Genomic DNA, 19249 nt, shown 5'->3' with positions numbered 1-19249 from the left:
TATATGTTCCAGCAACTTTGTTGTTGTAGCATGTAACATTGACGCTTCTTTAGAAGCACATTTCACTCTTGAAGACACTTTGTTGCTGCAAGTTGCTCTTTCATCTCTGAGCAAATACTACATTTGGAGAACTCACTTGTCTTTGCTAAGGTTACATACTTGAACTCTGTGTTCCAAATACGATTGAAGGTGGACAAGGACATTTGCTTACATCCAATACCACTCAATGTTGTATTTACTTCTGCCCATATATCTACCTGCTTGTAAACATCTGGGATGACCAATTGTGTCTCCCTTGATCCATCTTGCATTGTTCTACTCTTGTGTGGCATTTGCTCTGCATTCTTCTTAACAAAGTCTCTAAGGATGGCTCTTCCCATCTCTGTGTGATCCCAAGCTGCTCTTATTACCCCCTTGTTTCCATGCATTGCCCTCCTCACGCCATGCTCAAATTGTGTTTTGTACCTGTAAAAATATATCTTTGGGATTCCGTGAATCTCATACCATGCCTTTCCACATACCACTTGTCTATTGAAGATAAAGCTGTACTTCCTTGTTCCCAAGTAATCAATCCTGCATGATGATTCAAACTTGTCATAAACATAGTTTGTGTGGTCTTCAAATTGCAATCCCCAAAAGTATTTATGTAATTGTTGCATTGCTTCTCTAGGGGGAAACTGACAACACTTTTCTTGGCAACAATCAATCATGGAAACCTGTGAAATGGAGTCCATAGAAGTCCTCAAGTTTGCACCTTTAGGGGAAATAATTCGAGGCTTTCTATTGACCATACAATATGATCTCTTCTGAACAAAAATTGATTTTTTTGCAGAAACATAATCTTCATTGGTATCTTCCATGTTTTTAGCACAAGCATTTGTAGAGACAAATTGCATGTATGATTGTTGTTGTAGCAATGATGTTCCATCATCAAAGGTGACTTGTTTAATAGGCCATCTTTCCAAAGTGACACAATGGAGGTTGTCATCTATGTATATTGTTTGATCAAGGGCTTTATCTACCACCACACCAACATCCTCTTCTCCTAGCAATTCAAAGTTTATCACATCATATGGAAAAGCCAATAATATAACCCTTGTTTCAACACACACAATGTTGCCTTCTGTCCATAGCATCACTCTACGTTCTCTCCAACTTTCACAAATGATAAGCACATCAATATCCTGAGAAGGTAGGACATGGTTTGATTCGTAATCATCTCCTCTGTCTCATGAATTGTTATTGAGTTTGAAACAACCACCACATCTTTCTTTCCCCATTTTGCAAAACCACCTACAGCTTCATGAACCTTCATTGCATCAATTGTTGGGAATGGCAAATACGCTGCTACATTTAAACATTTATCAATAGCCTCTGAAATATATCCATCTTCAAGTGTTTCTCCATGGCATGTCTCATTTGGATGTATTGCATGCACTCTACCAAGTGCAACAATCTCATGATCAACTAGCAAATTCACAGTTTCTCCAAAATAAAATTCGTTATTCATGATACCTGTACAAGTGAGAAAATGGAGATTTTATTATTTATATTTTGTCACCTCTCAGAAAGAAGAAAATAGTGATGAAATTGCTAAATACAATGAAGTATCAAATTTCATTGAAACAAAAAAAGTACTTAAACATTAGATAGAATGAGTCCAACTTCCATAATAGAAAGTATTAATGGAAACATCGTACAAAAAGAAGGGGATAGATTTGACCATATGGCCAAAAACAAACTTTCTTATGAACTGTGCCGCCCTAAAGTAAATAAGAAAAGTTTCTTCTATTATTTTTAGTTGCCTTGATTTTACTTTATTTTATTAGCTACTCTTTGAGTAAGCAAAAACTTCATTGTGTGTTCTCATTGGGAAAAGATATAGCAGATGTTCAAAACTTGTACTATATCTATTCAACACGAGAACAATGATTAAAATTATTTATAATGTGTATAAGAAAATATTTAGCCGCGTGGTCAAAAATCTATTGTATGTATTCCATACCATAGCAACTATAAAAATTATTTGTAATCCCCATAGGGGAAAACATAGTCAAATGATTGAAACCTTTGTTGTATGTATTTCACATGACAAAAAGGATAAAAGTTCATTGTGGTCTCCATAGAAAAATATTTAGCCAAATGGTCAAAACTCAAGCCTAATACATATAACAAGGATAAAAGTTCATTGTGATCTTTATGGAAAAAGATTTAGCCAAATGGTCAAAACCTCTATTGCAACTATTTTACACAAGACTTAGGATTAAAATTCTTTGTGATATCCACAAGAAAAGATTTAGCCATATGGTCAAAACATGTATTTAACCTAGATGATAGCAAGAACAATAATTTTTTGTGATGTCCATAGAACAAGATTTAGCCAAATGTTCAAAGCCTTTATTGTATGTCAACAAGAATAAATAATTTCTATGATCTCCATTGGAAAATATTTGATCAAATGATCAAAACCTTTATTTCATGTATTCCACATGACAACAAGGATAAATATATTTTTGAGAAAATTTGACCTTGTGCTTAAATGTTGAAACCACAATGACCTCTAAAGAATAGGAGATTTCATTTCCTATGACACAAAGTTATAAATATTGAGGAAATTTTAGCATCAATTAGAAGCTATTTGAGAAGGAAAGATAATTTTGATCATGGTTAAATATTTATAAATCTTATACTATCTACTTGTTGATAATAGTAAAATGTATCATATTACATTTTATTTTTAAGTTATACTATTTTAGTCTAAATCATGTTATATTCGTATATCATACTATGTGCATATTATGGAATATATTATCAAAATATTATATATATATATATATATATATATATAATTTATTAATAATTAATAAATATAATTTAAATATATTAAATCATATTTCGTAAGATTATGTATATTAAATGTATCTAATATGTAATGTGTAATATCATTGAGGATTTTGAACCCACCTTAATGATAATTCGAGAGTAGAATCTCTAGTAGGGTAGGATAGAGAGTATGTAGGAAAAATCTCAGCTGTGGAAATAGGGGCAATATCACAATGGTGGGTTCTTAAGGAGGGGCGAGGGAGAAGGAGTTGGTCTAGGACAAATGCCTCTAGTAAGAGTTTGAGGGCAATGTCTTCCTCGGTGGAGGTTTGGGAGCAATGCCCCTAGTTGGGGTTTCAAGATAGCGCTCGTTGTAAGGATTTGGGGCAAAGTTCCCAATGGGGGATTTAAGCGATAGGGCCCTTGGTGGGGATATGCAAGCAACACCCCTAGTAGGGGGTTGGGGGTAGTGTCCCTGATGGGGGTTTGGGGGCAACGCCCCTAGCGGGGGTTTGAGGGTAGTGCCCCCGGTGTGAAACAGATTGTGCAGTGCAATTTCTGGTTTGAATCAGGGTATTTCTTTGACTACTCTCCACTGTTTCATTTTCTCAAACTGAAACAGATTGTGCAGTGCAATTTCTGGTTCGAACCAGGGTATTTCTTTGACTACTCTCCACTGTTTCATTTTCGCAAACTGAAATAGATTGTGCATTGCAATTTCTGGTTCGAATCAGGGTATTATGACCAAAACTATGTGCCTCTTCAAATCAGAAATCTTACTCCAAGGCTTCAGCAATTCAACAAGGGAGTGAATGATCACCAGTCCACACCGTGCCTGCTCCTACTTCACGGGTGATTTCTGTTACGTTGGCACACATTACTGACCTACTAATTACAATAGGTTTTCAAATTTTCCCTACTTCATTTCTGATTTTGAGTTAGACTACATTGATTATGACCATTTCAATCCATACAATTACTACAAATCACACTACTACTCTTTTGTATGATTAGTATTGAATAATATTAAGATCAAACACCAAAAGTATTTTCTAAATAAGAATCATGTATGAAAACTAAATGCAATATGTATTTCTGTATATGTATTTCTGTAGCAATGAGATTAGGCACTCACTCTTGAGAATTCAATGTCTTCTTCTTCTTCTCGATTGCTTGATTTATCTCCTGGAGTGCTTGCGTTTTTTGTTGTCCAACCACTACCTTGCAAGTGATAGCTTCACTCTACGTCAATATTGAAAACATGACTTCTTGCACTGTTGAAAATACTCTTTTTGTTGTGAATATGAAGTATATGATTTGTGTAATGTTGAAAAAAGTCTCTTAGATGTGAATATGGAATAAATGGTTTGTGCAATGCTTTTATCAATGATGAGTGCTTTTAAAATACTAGCCTTTCTTTCTATTCTGTGATGCTATATACCTCAAGATTTTGCCTCAAGGCTAAACCTAGCCTTATAATTGTTGTATCATTCTGTAATATTAGAGCATTTTATCAAGTTCTTATACATTGTATTATACTTTACTATATAGAACTTTCCATTATACTGTATTTTCATAGTAAAAGCATTACCATCAGATTTTATGGTTACACTCTTTATAATTTTGCAATAATCATATGGCTATACAATACTTACAAATACTCAATATCATTTTGCCATAGGATGTAATTTGATTTTCTAACAACACATATCATGATCTTTCATCAATTTATAGATTAGACCATATGGTCAAAAAATTTCTTGCAATATAAGAAGTATTTTTTGTTATTTTATTCAATACAATCTGAGATTTGGCCATGAGGTCAAATCTTTTCTTATGATATAAGAAGTAATCTATGTTTTTTTTTCCAATATAATGTGAGATTTTGCCATGTGGCCAAATCTTCTCCTTAAGCTATCTCTTGGCCAAAATAAGGACTCTTGTAGTATCACAATATCTTGCAACCAATCAAGCACTTTGTTCATTTTACTACAAGAATGACATTTTGCCATTTGGTCAAATGCTTTCTTATATTATCAACCCTTGCTTACTTCCAAAAGGAAAGGCTAGTTTCTACTTGGAATTCCTTACTTTCTATAATTTGGCCATGTGGTAAAATCTTGTCTTGCAACAAACAAACCACTTTTTTGGAATTTGATCCTAAAAAATTAAGACTAAATCAATGGTGGGTTCAATCACACAAATTTTGGGTATGCTAGATTTGGTTGTATGGAAAAATGTTCTAAGAAAAACATCTTCTATATTATATCCAAAAAAGGAAGACCATGTTCTACTTGGAACTCCTTGATTACCTACTATATTTATAGGAAGTCTCTCCATGTAGTCAAAACTTGTTGTGCAACAAACAAACCACTTTGTTTCCATTAACCATTTCTTTCATTTCAATTTTTCATAACTTCCTATAAATATCATATCATTTTGCCACAAATTAGCCACTTTTTCCATTCCACTACAAAATAAAAATTGGCCATATGGTCAAATCTTTCATTTTGTTATGAATGGTAGCATCCAAGAATCCCCCATTATTGTTTTGTTCAGTCATATGATCAAATCTAATCTCATAAATCTTGCAAACCATGAGACCAATTTTTCATTCCATTATAAAACAATATTTGTCTATATAGTCAAATCCAATTTCACAGCATGTTACAACAAATGAATCACTTTCTTCATATGGTTATGAAACTAGATTTGGCCATATGGTTAAAACTAGTTTATAGAAATCGTCTTATCTTGTAGGTTTTTCCATGAGGTCAAATCTCCACCTTTCAAGTGTTTTTCAATTTATCTTATATTGATATCTATGGGATTTGCTACATAGCTATATTTGTTTATATGTGAATCTCATATCACAATAAATTGCATCCTCTCTTTAACTAGCCTTTAAGAACCCTATGGTAAAAAACCATGGCAAAGTTTCTAATTTGATAGATAAGTCTTATGACTAAATAGGATTTGACCACATGGCTAAAACCAATGACAATGTTTCTACAATATAGCTCATTTCAAGGGAAACTTACATGTGTAGTATTTAAAATGTTAACTTTGGGCCAAATGGAATTGTGAGATTGCTACATAACCACATTGATATATAGGTGGATCTCATATTGGACTATATCTCATTCTTTGATTAAATAGGATTTGACCACATGGCCAAAAATCTTAGCAAAGTTCCTAGAGTATGATCCTTGCATAGGAAACTTACATGGAGAAGAAATCCAATATTAACTTAGGGACAAAATCATCCATGACATTTTCTACATAACCACAATGATTTTTCACTATATCTCATACCACACTCACACTCAACATTTCATTATCACTTGACCATTTGGTTAAGCCCATGGTCAAGTCTCACGATTAATAGAATTTGATATTCTCACCGAAGTCCATGGCAAAGTTTTTACTATATGATTCTTGCAAGAGAAACATAATTAATGCTAACTTAGGGCCAAGATAATCCATGAGATTTGATACATAAGCACACATATTTATGGTTGGATCTCATACCACACTTAATTTCAAATTTCAATATTTCATTTTATGGAAGAGTCCCTTTAGAGTACATTTGTCTTGTATTTCGTAAAATCTTGTATTGTTGTCTTTTCAATTTTCAAATTAGAAATCTTATACATTTATTTGGGTTTTGTGAATTTTGAATATTTTTTAATCCACTTTTGTCTAACAACTTTTTCTCTTTGTAGAACTATTCAATGGCAAAGAAAGATAGCACATCCAAAAAAGAGACCCAAACCATTGATGGAGTTAGTGGTGGTTTTGTGTATCCATGGTATGTGGATGTTTATGATAGTCAAGGAAAAAGGGTTGACAATGTTCTCTTATTCACTTTGAAGAGTGATATTGCATTTTTTCAACCAGATGGTGTCATAGAGAAGATAACAGATGGATGTGCTGGGAAAGAGGGAATACCATGTAATCTTGTTAAGATCAAGGGGAAAAATGTAGTATACAAACTTGATCCTTTGTCATTTCACTTTGTCCGTATTAAAGAGGATGAAGAATACTCTTTGAAAACAATGGGATGGACTTTATTTGAGGAGGTAAAGGGCACACAAGACATTATATTAGCATTCCAAGTTGTTCAAAATAGTGAGCTACTTTCCCTATCAAGAAAATCTGATCGCCCCAACAAAAGAATGAAGCTCCAAGATAAACAAGTAGACTTGAGATCTTCACCTTCTCCTCAAGAAGAAAATAATTCATGGAATCCCACAAGCTCAAAGTCAAAATCACCTCAACAAAGTTCCTTGTCACAAGCTCTTGTTGTTAGTATGGCTGCTAACACTACTAAGAATGATGCCACTTTACCTTCCATGTTAGAAGTTACACTTGCAAAGCCAATAATTTCTCTTGAGGGCAAGGGAGTAGAAAGAACATTCGATTTTCTTGAAATAGTTAAGAAGAAGGGAAAGAAGGAAGAATTAGGATTTCACATGTTTGAAAAATTCTTTCAATTTGGTCCAACAACACAATTTCCTATTCTCGTTGATAGGTGTTATGAGGCACCTCCTTTGTATGCTTATAGGTCACTATGTTGGGATTATGCAGAGAAGCTAACCACATCTTTCATAAAGACTCCCATGAACCCAGCAACAACAGCATATCTTATGCCTTTTGTACAAGACAACAATGAGAAGAGACCCATGCATCATGATGAGGTGGATGCTAATAAGTTGGACACTTATAGTTATTGGATTATATCAGGGCTTCACTCAATTCATGCAGCAAAGATATATATTCAGAGTAATACTACACGTTGTCTAGCAACCAAGCATTTATACACCATAAGAAATGCTAGAATATTAGTTGATTGTCCTGCGGAAATGTGCATTGAGCTTTCACGAATGACAAATATGGAATCACATAATGTTATGAAGAATGCACCTTATGTTGAGCAACTTCAACAATTAAGAGATCAGTGGCTAGCATTTGGTTCTCCACCAAAACCCCAACAAGGGCTTTCTAAGACAAACTCTCAAAGAGTACCATGGCAGGTAATTACATATAAGCTTACCTTCCTTTTTTGTGAAGATTAGTGTGATGCTCTTTCTTTTGTTCTATGCTCACTATTTTGATCTTTTTTTTGCAGAGATTTGTGGCATACATTAGAGAAAATTGTGCATCTAGAGATTGCCATATGATTGTTAGCTCGCAAGAAATATTTGATAGTTGGATCAAAATCATGAAGAGATACTCTAGAGGTGAACTTATATCCCAAGAGGAGAGTTCGAGAAAAAAGGGAAGGCAACCTTCTCCTGTTGCATTTCATTGCCTTATGGGTTTAAAGGATGGAGACATCCTTACACTACAAGAGGAGATCAATGAAGGTCATATCCTTTTTCTTAGAAACAAATCGGATAAGGAAGATATGATTGACATGGAAACAAGGGCTAAGCAAATCAAGCAAGATAGGGTCCTAAAGGAGGAATTAGTCACTCTTTTCAATGCTTCAGTTCCAGAAAGTAGCGTTGTGATGAAGAGCTTGTTGATGATTATGATATCAATGATGAATTCTACACAAAGATTTTAGGCATTTGCAATGATTGGGTATCAAAGAAGCTCACATGTGGAGCTGATGCAGGGTCCCTACCAAATGGAGCAAAAGATATTGTGAACTTCCTAATTGGAAAAAAGCAAAATCCTCTTCAATCCTCCACTACTTCCCCTTGGCATGTATTTGTTGTCGAATACAATCTAGAAACCTTTGATCTTATACATAATGTTTACAAAGATCCAATTACCATTGGGGTTGTTGTTCTAGATGCAGCACATGGGTTGAGGGAATGAAATGGGACTCTATAAAGTTTGGAAAGGTTGTATCCACTCTACTAAAAATGACATGTGAACCTAAACAATTCATGTTGTTATCATTTCTTGATCGAAAGCAAATGGCAGCTTTGGAAAATTCTCTTGAAAGCATTTCTTGCAAGTATCGCATGCTAGTTGGTAGTGTTAACTTCCTACCAATGGATAGAACATTTTCTTTTGGATTTATAAATTCTTTTGTGGTTTTGACATTAGTGACCATGGAGAAAAGCTTCATCAATTTTGAATGATATATAAACAATGTCAACAAGTCTTCCATTTTGGACTTTGAAGGCTTGGACAAGGAGTGCAATGATGAAGATCTTGAAGAAGAACAAAGGATTGCAAAGGCCGTTTTGAGAAAGAAAATGAAAGTTATGGAAACTACAATCAAAGCATTCAATGATGCTCATGAGGTTGTATTTGATGTATATGCAAGTGGACTTGCATCTAAGGTGGCATTGATAAATCATATGAAGACTATTGCAGTGGTTTGCAACACTCAATAGCAAAGAGAGGTTGAAGTACAATTGTGGAGGGTCCATGAGAGTGCCAAACAAAATTCAAACTCCCAAGAGGTTCCTCCTACTGAAGTTCAAGTTTTTGAAGTACCACCCAAGGGCATAAAAGAATCAAGCCAAGATATAGCAAGTCTAATTATGAAAGAGAAATTAAGGGCTACTTCAGGTGTTTAAACTCTGTTCCTTCTCCTTTCATCAAGGAAGACACATTGATGTAATTTTGATTTTTTTCTTGAGAAGTTACTTCCATTAGCATTTGCAATATTTTCTTTCTTTGATGATATTAATTGAAGAAACTATGTCTTTGGTTTTTTTATTTTTTATAAAAGGTACCAAGCATGTTTGGCTTAGAAAATCTATTTAAGTAAATATTTTACCAAATCGGTATTAAAGAGCTCACTAAAATTTATCATCTTTTGTAAGGATAACTATTTAATTGTAATCTAGTGTGTAAGAATACTTATCATAATGAAAAGTTTGAGCTAGCTATGCAAAATTTACATAAGTCTATTTTAGATCTTATTTCAATTAAACTCTTATATGTGTTGTGTTATGATCTTGTCATGTTAGTTTTGGTTAGATTTGTCCACATGGTCAAATCTCTTATCTCTTATAGCCTCTTTTACTACATCACTAGTGTATGTCTATGCATGTACCTTAGGATAAGAAAGCAAACAATATATTGCACACCCCAAAAAAGATTCATTGCACCTCCCAAAGGAGTTTTACCTCAGTTATAAATATTGCAACAAAGATTTCTCTCCAATGTATCTTTTGAGATGTGTATATGGAATATTAAGGTAAAATCCTTGTTACAATTCGTGAGTTTAAATATCTATGGGATATAACTAGTTCAAAAATAGAATGGTTAGTCCTTAAGAAGAAACTATGAAAACTTATTCAAATAGAGTATAACTTATCTCAATTAAATTGTCATGTGTCACTTATATGTGACATAGTTTTGGTCACATGGTCAAAAGTATCATGTTTAAATTTTCTTTTAATAATTAGGACTAATAAACATCTTCTTTGTACATGCCATTTTGAAGGCCTTTTTAAAAATTGAGTATGTTAAATATTATAATGATAATATAATTTGTGCAACTAATTACAAGAATCTATTGTTAGTATCTCAAGTATACTTATAACTAGCGATAAAAAGTAGGTATGGAAAAATGACTTTATTAGAATAGATTTTAATTCAAAAAATTTACCATATATATTTTTTTCACCTCATGATATTACTTTTGATTAGATTTGACCACATGGTCAACTGTCTCTTTTCTTAAGACACCATTTTTAAGTAGTACCTATTTATGTATTTATCAATGTGAAGTTAAATTGCTTTAGTGTTCTATGCCAATTTATAGCTCAAACATTAGGTAGAATGATGAGGAAGTAAATGAATCTAATGTGCTTCTTTTTCTTCTTTGTAACTTCAACTAAGACATCTATGGTTGAATATCTAGCAGATTCAACAACAGTAGAGCACGATGATGTGATTGATGTTTCCTTGATAAGAAATGCAACACAATTATGTGTAATACTTGATCTCAATGGTCTTCTTTTACAACGATGCTTTGCTAAGTCTAAAAGGTTTCAAAGCTTTCAAATGGGAAAGCAATGGCTTGTTCTTCGACCAGGATGTATGGAGTTTCTTGAAGCCTTATTTGCAAGATTCCAAGTGGGAGTTTGGTCAACAGCTTTATATCAGAATGTCATGGCAGTTATTAAGTGCTTGGAGATCCATGCAAAAAGGAGGTATCCTTTCTTCATGATTTGGGGCCAAGAACAATGTCATAGACATCGACTCAAAATCATATATAGGCCAGATAAGATGGGAGTAGAAGCAATGTTCAAGCCTCTGAAGTATGTATGGGATCAATATGGAGATGTTTGTCAGCATACCAATACTATTCTCATAGATGATAGTCCTTACAAAGGATGTCCAAATCCTGTTGAAAATTGCATTTATCCAAAAACATTTGATATTGATCGTGAAGACTCTATCTTGATCAAAGAACTTCTACCATACTTGACTCGCTTAAGCAAATACCATGATGCACGTGAAGTCATCAAGTTTGATCGATATGGACAGGATCCAGTTCAATATGGACATGAACTGTATGCTCAATTCAAGGTTGTCATTGATGAATGGACTAGAGCAGAGAATAATGGTATTTCATCTTCATCATTAGCACCGCACGAGACCATGATTGATAAAGATGGTATATATGTTCAATCTTCAATTACTTCTTGCTTCAAGAGACCATCTATTATACAAACATCCTCAACAAATGCCTCATGTCATCCGTCTCTTACATTGAGCAACTCACAATTATCCATGTTGAAGCAAACTCCTTTAGTCTCTACTTTGAAAGATATGGAAGCAATGCAACTTGCTCATGAGTTAGGATATCACAAACATTTCATAAATGGTAGTGCAGCTAAACGTTTTATACAAAATCTACAAAATTTGTATTTTTCCAATATACATGATGTAACAAGAAGGAGCTGATTCTATATGGACTAATTTTGACTTTCATAATAGATATATCCCTTACATTAAAGGCTTTTGCATGGCTATGAAATATATGCTTGTTAGAAATTTAAAGTGTTTTATGTAATTACCTTGGTGTTTCTAAACACCACCAATATCAATGAGAGAATCTACTTGATGTTTTTTATTTTTTCAATAACATTAGTTAATTGTGTTGAAATTTCTTATAAAGTGGTTTAAATCCTATTTTGTACTTTATGATAGTCTACTATACAAACATACTCAACAAATGCCTAGCATCGTCTATCACTTACATTGAACAACTCACAATTATCCATGTTGAAGCAAACTCCTTTAGTCTCTACTTTGAAAGATATGGAAGCAATGCAACTTGCTCGTGAGTTAGGATATCACAAACATTTCATAAATGGTAGTGCGGCTAAACGTTTTATACAAAATCTACAAAATTTGTATTTTTCCAATATACATGATGTAACAAGAAGGAGCTGACTCTATATGGACTAATTTTGACTTTCATAATAGATATATCCCTTACATTAAAGGCTTTTGCATGGCTATGAAATATATGCTTGTTAGAAATTTAAAGTGTTTTATGTAATTACCTTGGTGTTTCTAAACACCACCAATATCAATGAGAGAATCTACTTGATGTTTTTTATTGTTTCAATAACATTAGTTAATTGTGTTGAAATTTCTTATAAAGTGGTTTAAATCCTATTTTGTACTTTATGATAGTCTACTATACAAGCATACTCAACAAATGCCTCACATCGTCTATCACTTACATTGAACAACTCACAATTATCCATGTTGAAGCAAACTCCTTTAGTCTCTACTTTGAAAGATATGGAAGCAATGCAACTTGCTCATGAGTTAGGATATCACAAACATTTCATAAATGGTAGTGCAGCTATCTACAAAAGTTGTATTTTTCCAATATACATGATGCAGCAAGACATTGACTCTATATGGACTAATTTTGACTTCCATAGTGAATATATCCCTTACATTAAAGGCTTTTGCATGGCTATGAAATATATGCTTGTTAGAAATTTAAAGTATTTTATGTAATTACCTTGGTGTTTCTAAACACCACCAATATCAATGAGAGAATCTACTTGATGTTTTTTATTGTTTCAATAACATTAGTTAATTGTGTTGAAATTTCTTATAAAGTGGTTTAAATCCTATTTTGTACTTTATGATAGTCTACTATACAAGCATACTCAACAAATGCCTCACATCGTCTATCACTTACATTGAACAACTCACAATTATCCATGTTGAAGCAGACTCCTTTAGTCTCTACTTTGAAAGATATGGAAGCAATGCAACTTGCTCATGAGTTAGGATATCACAAACATTTCATAAATGGTAGTGCAGCTATCTACAAAAGTTGTATTTTTCCAATATACATGATGCAACAAGACATTGACTCTATATGGACTAATTTTGACTTCCATAGTGAATATATCCCTTACATTAAGGGCTTTTGCATGGCTATAAAATATATGATTGTTAAAAATTTAAAGTGTTTTGTGTAGTTACCTTGGTGTTTTTAAACGCCACCAATATCAATGACAGAATCTACTTAATGTTTTTTATTCTTTCAATAACATTAGTTAATTGTGTTGAAATTTCTTATAAAGTGGTTTAAATCCTATTTTGTACTTTATAACCATCTACTATACAAGCATACTCAACAAATGCCTCACATCGTCTATCACTTACATTGAATAACTCACAATTATCCATGTTGAAGCAGACTCCTTTAGTCTCTACTTTGAAAGATATGGAAGCAATGCAACTTGCTTATGAGTTAGGATATCACAAACATTTCATAAATGGTAGTGCAGCTATCTACAAAAGTTGTATTTTTCCAATATACATGATGCAACAAGACATTGACTCTATACGGACTAATTTTGACTTCCATAGTGAATATATCCCTTACATTAAGGGCTTTTGCATGGCTATAAAATATATGCTTGTTAAAAATTTAAAGTGTTTTGTGTAGTTACCTTGGTGTTTTTAAACGCCACCAATATCAATGAGAGAATCTACTTAATGTTTTTTATTCTTTCAATAATATTAGTTAATTGTGTTGAAATTTCTTATAAAGTGGTTTAAATCCTATTTTGTACTTTATAACCATCTATTATACAAGCATACTCAACAAATGCCTCACATCGTCTATCACTTACATTGAACAACTCACAATTATCCATGTTGAAGCAGACTCCTTTAATCTCTACTTTGAAAGATATGGAAGCAATGCAACTTGCTCATGAGTTAGGATATCACAAACATTTCATAAATGGTAGTGCAGCTATCTACAAAAGTTGTATTTTTCCAATATACATGATGCAACAAGACATTGACTCTATACGGACTAATTTTGACTTCCATAGTGAATATATCCCTTACATTAAGGGCTTTTGCATGGCTATAAAATATATGCTTGTTAAAAATTTAAAGTGTTTTGTGTAGTTACCTTGGTGTTTTTAAACGCCACCAATATCAATGAGAGAATCTACTTAATGTTTTTAATTCTTTCAATAACATTAGTTAATTGTGTTGAAATTTCTTATAAAGTGGTTTAAGTCCAATTTTGTACTTTATGTCTTAGCTAACAAATAAGTCTTGATTGATAATAAAATTTATGTCTATTTCTTTGGAAACACGAACCATTGGTCAAAGGTTAAATATTTAGTCTTAGAATAATCATAAACTTCTAGCTTTGTATATAAATCTTTATTTTATAATATGAAAATTCATTTAGCTTGTCAAAGTGTGAAGCTAGTTAATTTTGGCCAAAGTCAATATCCATCTTATCCATATATTGTCAAGATAGATAGAAATTTTGAATAAAATATATTTATATATCATGCATATACATACAAAAAATGTAAATGGGATGAGCAATTATTTGACATACTTGTGTCTATTTGTTTACACAAAAAAAGAACCATCACATCATAGGTTATCCAAACTTATTACGATATGGTATTAGATCAAGTTATTAAACCATACCTAGTTAGTGGTCACTCGTTTAAGGTCCTAGTTCATGAAACTTATACATGTCACTTTAAATGATGCTATATCTAAAAGAAAAAACTCGTATTATAATATCTTCAAATCCATAACATTATAAATTTTGGCCATGATAATATATTTTCATACAATGTTTAAGGCTCTTGTATTCTAAATTCTCTCTCCACTCCATCAAACCTTTGTATTCTTACATTAAACTTGGAAATTTTCAAGGTATATACTAGTTAAGTCTCCTTGATGTTTCCACCACCATACAACATCATATTTTGTTAGTATGCTAGAAAAGATAGAGGTGAAATCCAAATCTTGTAATAGCCACATAGCTTACATTCATCATTTAAGCTCTCAAGATGTGTGATCTCATATTCGTAACATACAAAGTGCCCTTTAAAGATAAACATAAACATAGTGCTCTCTTTCATTCACAAAAGTAAGACATTCATTCAAAGTGGGACTTCCAAAATTCCCAAAATCTCTAATATGGTGTTATTATATCTCGTACCTAGGAATGCAGCCTTGATGCGATAATGTGTAGAAACAGTATGTAAATTCAATTCTTTGACCAATTTTGCAGAAATAAAGTCGTGTGTGCTCCCGTCATCATGTAAAATAGTCTTTTCTTTACCATGCCCAAAACATTTCATTGTTAATAAGGAATGGGGAGTTGGCATACCTGGCAAAGTATCAGAAGAAGTACAAATGTCGTCATCATCTTCTGTAAAATCCGGTATCTCTTCACGTTCTTCATCTTCTATTGCTCCCAAATAATTGATATGAATAGATGGCTTTTTGGATTGACAATTGGCTGCTAGATGTCCAGGTTGATGACATTTGTAACAAACTATGGGTTTTGCTTTGGATACATTATTGGTAATGGTAGAAAGTTTAGGAATGTTTGGATTGGACTGAAGAGATGGCTTAGGGTTTGGATTTGTGTTTGATGGCAAGACAGGTGGTCGTGTCCAAGATTTACGGAATGAAGATGGAAGAAAATGACTTTGATTGAATCTTCAAAAATTTGAATTGAATTGTTTGGAAGCAAAGTTACCATTAGTTTGAAAGTGTTGTGGTCGCTTATCTCATCCACGAATTTTGTCTTCAATGTCATGGGCCAAGGAAATTGCATCTTCAAGGGTTATTGGCTTGAACATATTGACCTCCGCATAAAAATGTCCAAGTAAGCCAAACATAAACTTGCATTTATGAGTTGCTTCAGGTACATCTTCGAGCATTCGTAGTTGCAATAAAGCATTCCAGAAACGCTCAGTATATTGTGAAATAGGTTTGCGATCCCTTTGTTGTAGAAGATCCCATTGTTTGATTGCTTTTTCTTGGAATTGGGGTGGAAGGAAATTCTGCAAAATTTTCTTTTGGAAAGTCTCCCAAGTAGTGGGACAATCAACGCTTTTGCAGACAACAATCCACCATAAGGATGCTCGGTCAACTAAATGGTTAGTGACACATTTAAATTTGTCTTTCTCAGCATATGATTCTTCATGGAAATAATCATCAAATTGACTGATAAAAGCAAGTACAGTCTTTCCATCGCGTGATCCATTGAAAGTATGAAATTTGAAGTTTCTTTTACTTATCTTTGTTTCTTTCCAAATAGATTGGTCTTCAAGTGTTGCATCGATCGTACGTTGTATAAGATCTTCAGGTTGCGATCCATCTTGGTCGGCGGTAGATCATTGCAGATTTGCCAATTGAGCTTGCAAAGTTTGTCGCGCTCTTCGTTCCTCTTGAAGTTGCATCATAATCAAATCTAGTTTTTGCTCCATTGTTGGTTCAGGTAGATCACCTTCAGCCATAAAATCTTCCATGGTTTGATCAGTCATCCTGCAAAATTCCAAAAGACCTCACACACTTGAAACCTTGTTAGCGGTATGAGCGTAGCTCAAAGGCGGGTTTACAAGGCTTATATGTATATTTTTTTAGTTTGGCTTTTGTGGTATTTCTCCTTTACGATTGCAAAATTTGATATCATAGTCGTCTTCCAAGAAAATAATTTCGCGTATAGACTGCGTATTGCCGATTGTTTGCTGGAATCTAATTCTATCAATTCACAGGTGTGAATAAGGGCTTCCAAAGAGTTGTAAGCAGGTTCGTGTATTGTCAAATAGAAACTGCCTCTATGGTAGTTGATTGAGATTGGATCTTAGGATCTTTAATAGCTTTGGGGCTTATAGCCTTTAGTTTTTTTTTAAATTAATCGTGACTTTGAGGACAAGAGTATGTTGGCGTCCGTTTCAGCGATGTGCAGTACATACTGCCGCCACCGACGGATAAAAAACGAGATTTGAAGCTTTCTAAAAGCTTCTCTTTAAGCCTTCTAAGCTTGTCTTTGAAGCTTTAATAGCTATGGTGAAAATTTGCTTATTTGTTGAGAAGAAACCAACGACTTGATGTAGGATCTTTCCGCGTGGTCCTCTGCCTGCAGAGGCTGGTCCCTCGCGATTTGAACGTACAGCAGGGAGTTTTTGGCTGCCAGAAACATGCTAGTATCGATCGTTTTCCACGAGACTGAATGTAGAGCTCGATCGTTCCAGGAGCTTTGCCTTCGCACGAGATGGTAAGCAATTGGAAGCTCTCGATCTCAGCTTCGCTCTGATACTACTGGTGCACATATCGGATGTCGTATGCGCACATAGTGAGCGTCGAAAGGTCCCCAAAAACAAAAGAACTCTACTTTTGCAGCAAAAACAAGGAAGAAAGCTTGCACAACATGAAGTAAGAGACTAATTGGATACAATTTTCCCCCATGCCTTGTGTGAGCGCTCCACAAAGCATATATTTTATATATTATTCATCTTCAAGCTAAAAAAATAGCCCAATTTACAATTAGCACGCTTTAGCTTTTGTGTTTGCTTTTGTGCCTCTAAAGAATTAAAGCTATTGGGCACCCAAGGAGTCAGGCGGTACCCAAATACAAATATTTAAATTGTGCGCCCATGCGCATACAAAAGTAATAAATAAATATCAAGTACTTTAATAAATAAGCGCATCAAAATATTGGTGCCATGCCTAAGATGTGCGCCCATAAAAAATTGATAATAATTTGAATACACGCTATCCTCCAATGCTTCCCAATGCCACCACTGCTTGCTCTACACATCAATTGAAGCATTCACAATTGTTAGAAAAATAATACAATTAAACCGACAAAAGTGAATACCTAGCACTCCTCAGCTACAAAATAAATAAATTGGTTAGAACTCAATCCTAACCTTAATTTATTAGGAGTGTGCACTCTAAACTCATGAACGTTTATTAATTTAAATATGTATTTTGCGGAATCACCCGCTATGGAATCACCCACTTACACATTAAATTAACAAGATGCCCGAAAAGAATAGGCGTCCCCATCGACTTTTCACACAAAGAATCCACCTTGTGTATGAGCCCCGATAATAAAATTTTACGGAATCCACCACAAAAACTCATGGAATATATCGTGGAATATGCCTCCTAGCATCAATAGCTCACTTCTGTCTCTGTCACCTCAGTCTTCTCTTTAGTCTTCAGCAGCAGCTGCTTCTTCCATTTGTTTTAGCTCTTTTGAACTTATATTCATCCTTTTCCAAAGTTAGAAAATTTTTCCAAAGTCACACATACATTCTATAGAACACTTACAGAAGATCTACAGAACAGAACAAGAACAGGAACAGAGTAGAGACAGAACAAAGACATACGCTCCACAGAAGGTTACAGAAGGTCATCAGAGAACAGTAAATCCTTATAACTCATACTAAAACCATTCCAAACTATCAAAAACTATTTAATAGCTTTCAAAAGATTTCAACCTTCATCAATCATCAATCCATGTTTCATACAGAAGAAAATCAGAACAAAATAGAAGCTATACAAAAGGTATCAGAACCAATCAGAACCTCAACAGAACCTATCAAAACATCACTGAGCTTCATATTTCTACTAAGAATCATCATGAACTTCCAAAACATAATCAATATCATCCAAAACACTCTCAAACACTTCCATTAACAATCATACATCACTCTAAATCCATCAAAAATCAACTATTTAGACCTCAAAAACAACAAAAATCAATCAAAAATTCAGTGTTTTTCAACTCTCAACATATCCCCACATTTAGAAAGGAAGCGTCCTCGCAACCCAAGGAAAAGAAGAATGTAAGTTCAGTAAAGAGCTCAATTTTATCTTCGTTAATATCTTCAACAATCACTCCACCATGACCCCAACTTATCACCTGTATATCTAGAAAATACTACAACGAAAGGAAAACACCCATTTGGATATTATCTCCATTTTTTTTTTAAATTGTTAGCAATCACAAAGTCATAAAGGATATAAGAGTTTTCTTTGAATCAACATCATCTTCTGCTAGCTTATAGTCCAACATCTTCTTCATCAATCCATCTTCAACTTCAGCTCCATCCAACAAAGATAAACAATATATGCATACCACATATACAACTCACACAGACACAACACCAGGTAATCT

Source organism: Lygodium microphyllum, chromosome 1 (genome assembly GCF_053477565.2).
Source record: "Lygodium microphyllum isolate KBCC chromosome 1, Lygodium_microphyllum_v1.1.10, whole genome shotgun sequence".
Taxonomy (NCBI): Eukaryota; Viridiplantae; Streptophyta; class Polypodiopsida; order Schizaeales; family Lygodiaceae; genus Lygodium; species Lygodium microphyllum.
Note: the sequence above shows the minus strand (reverse complement) of the source record.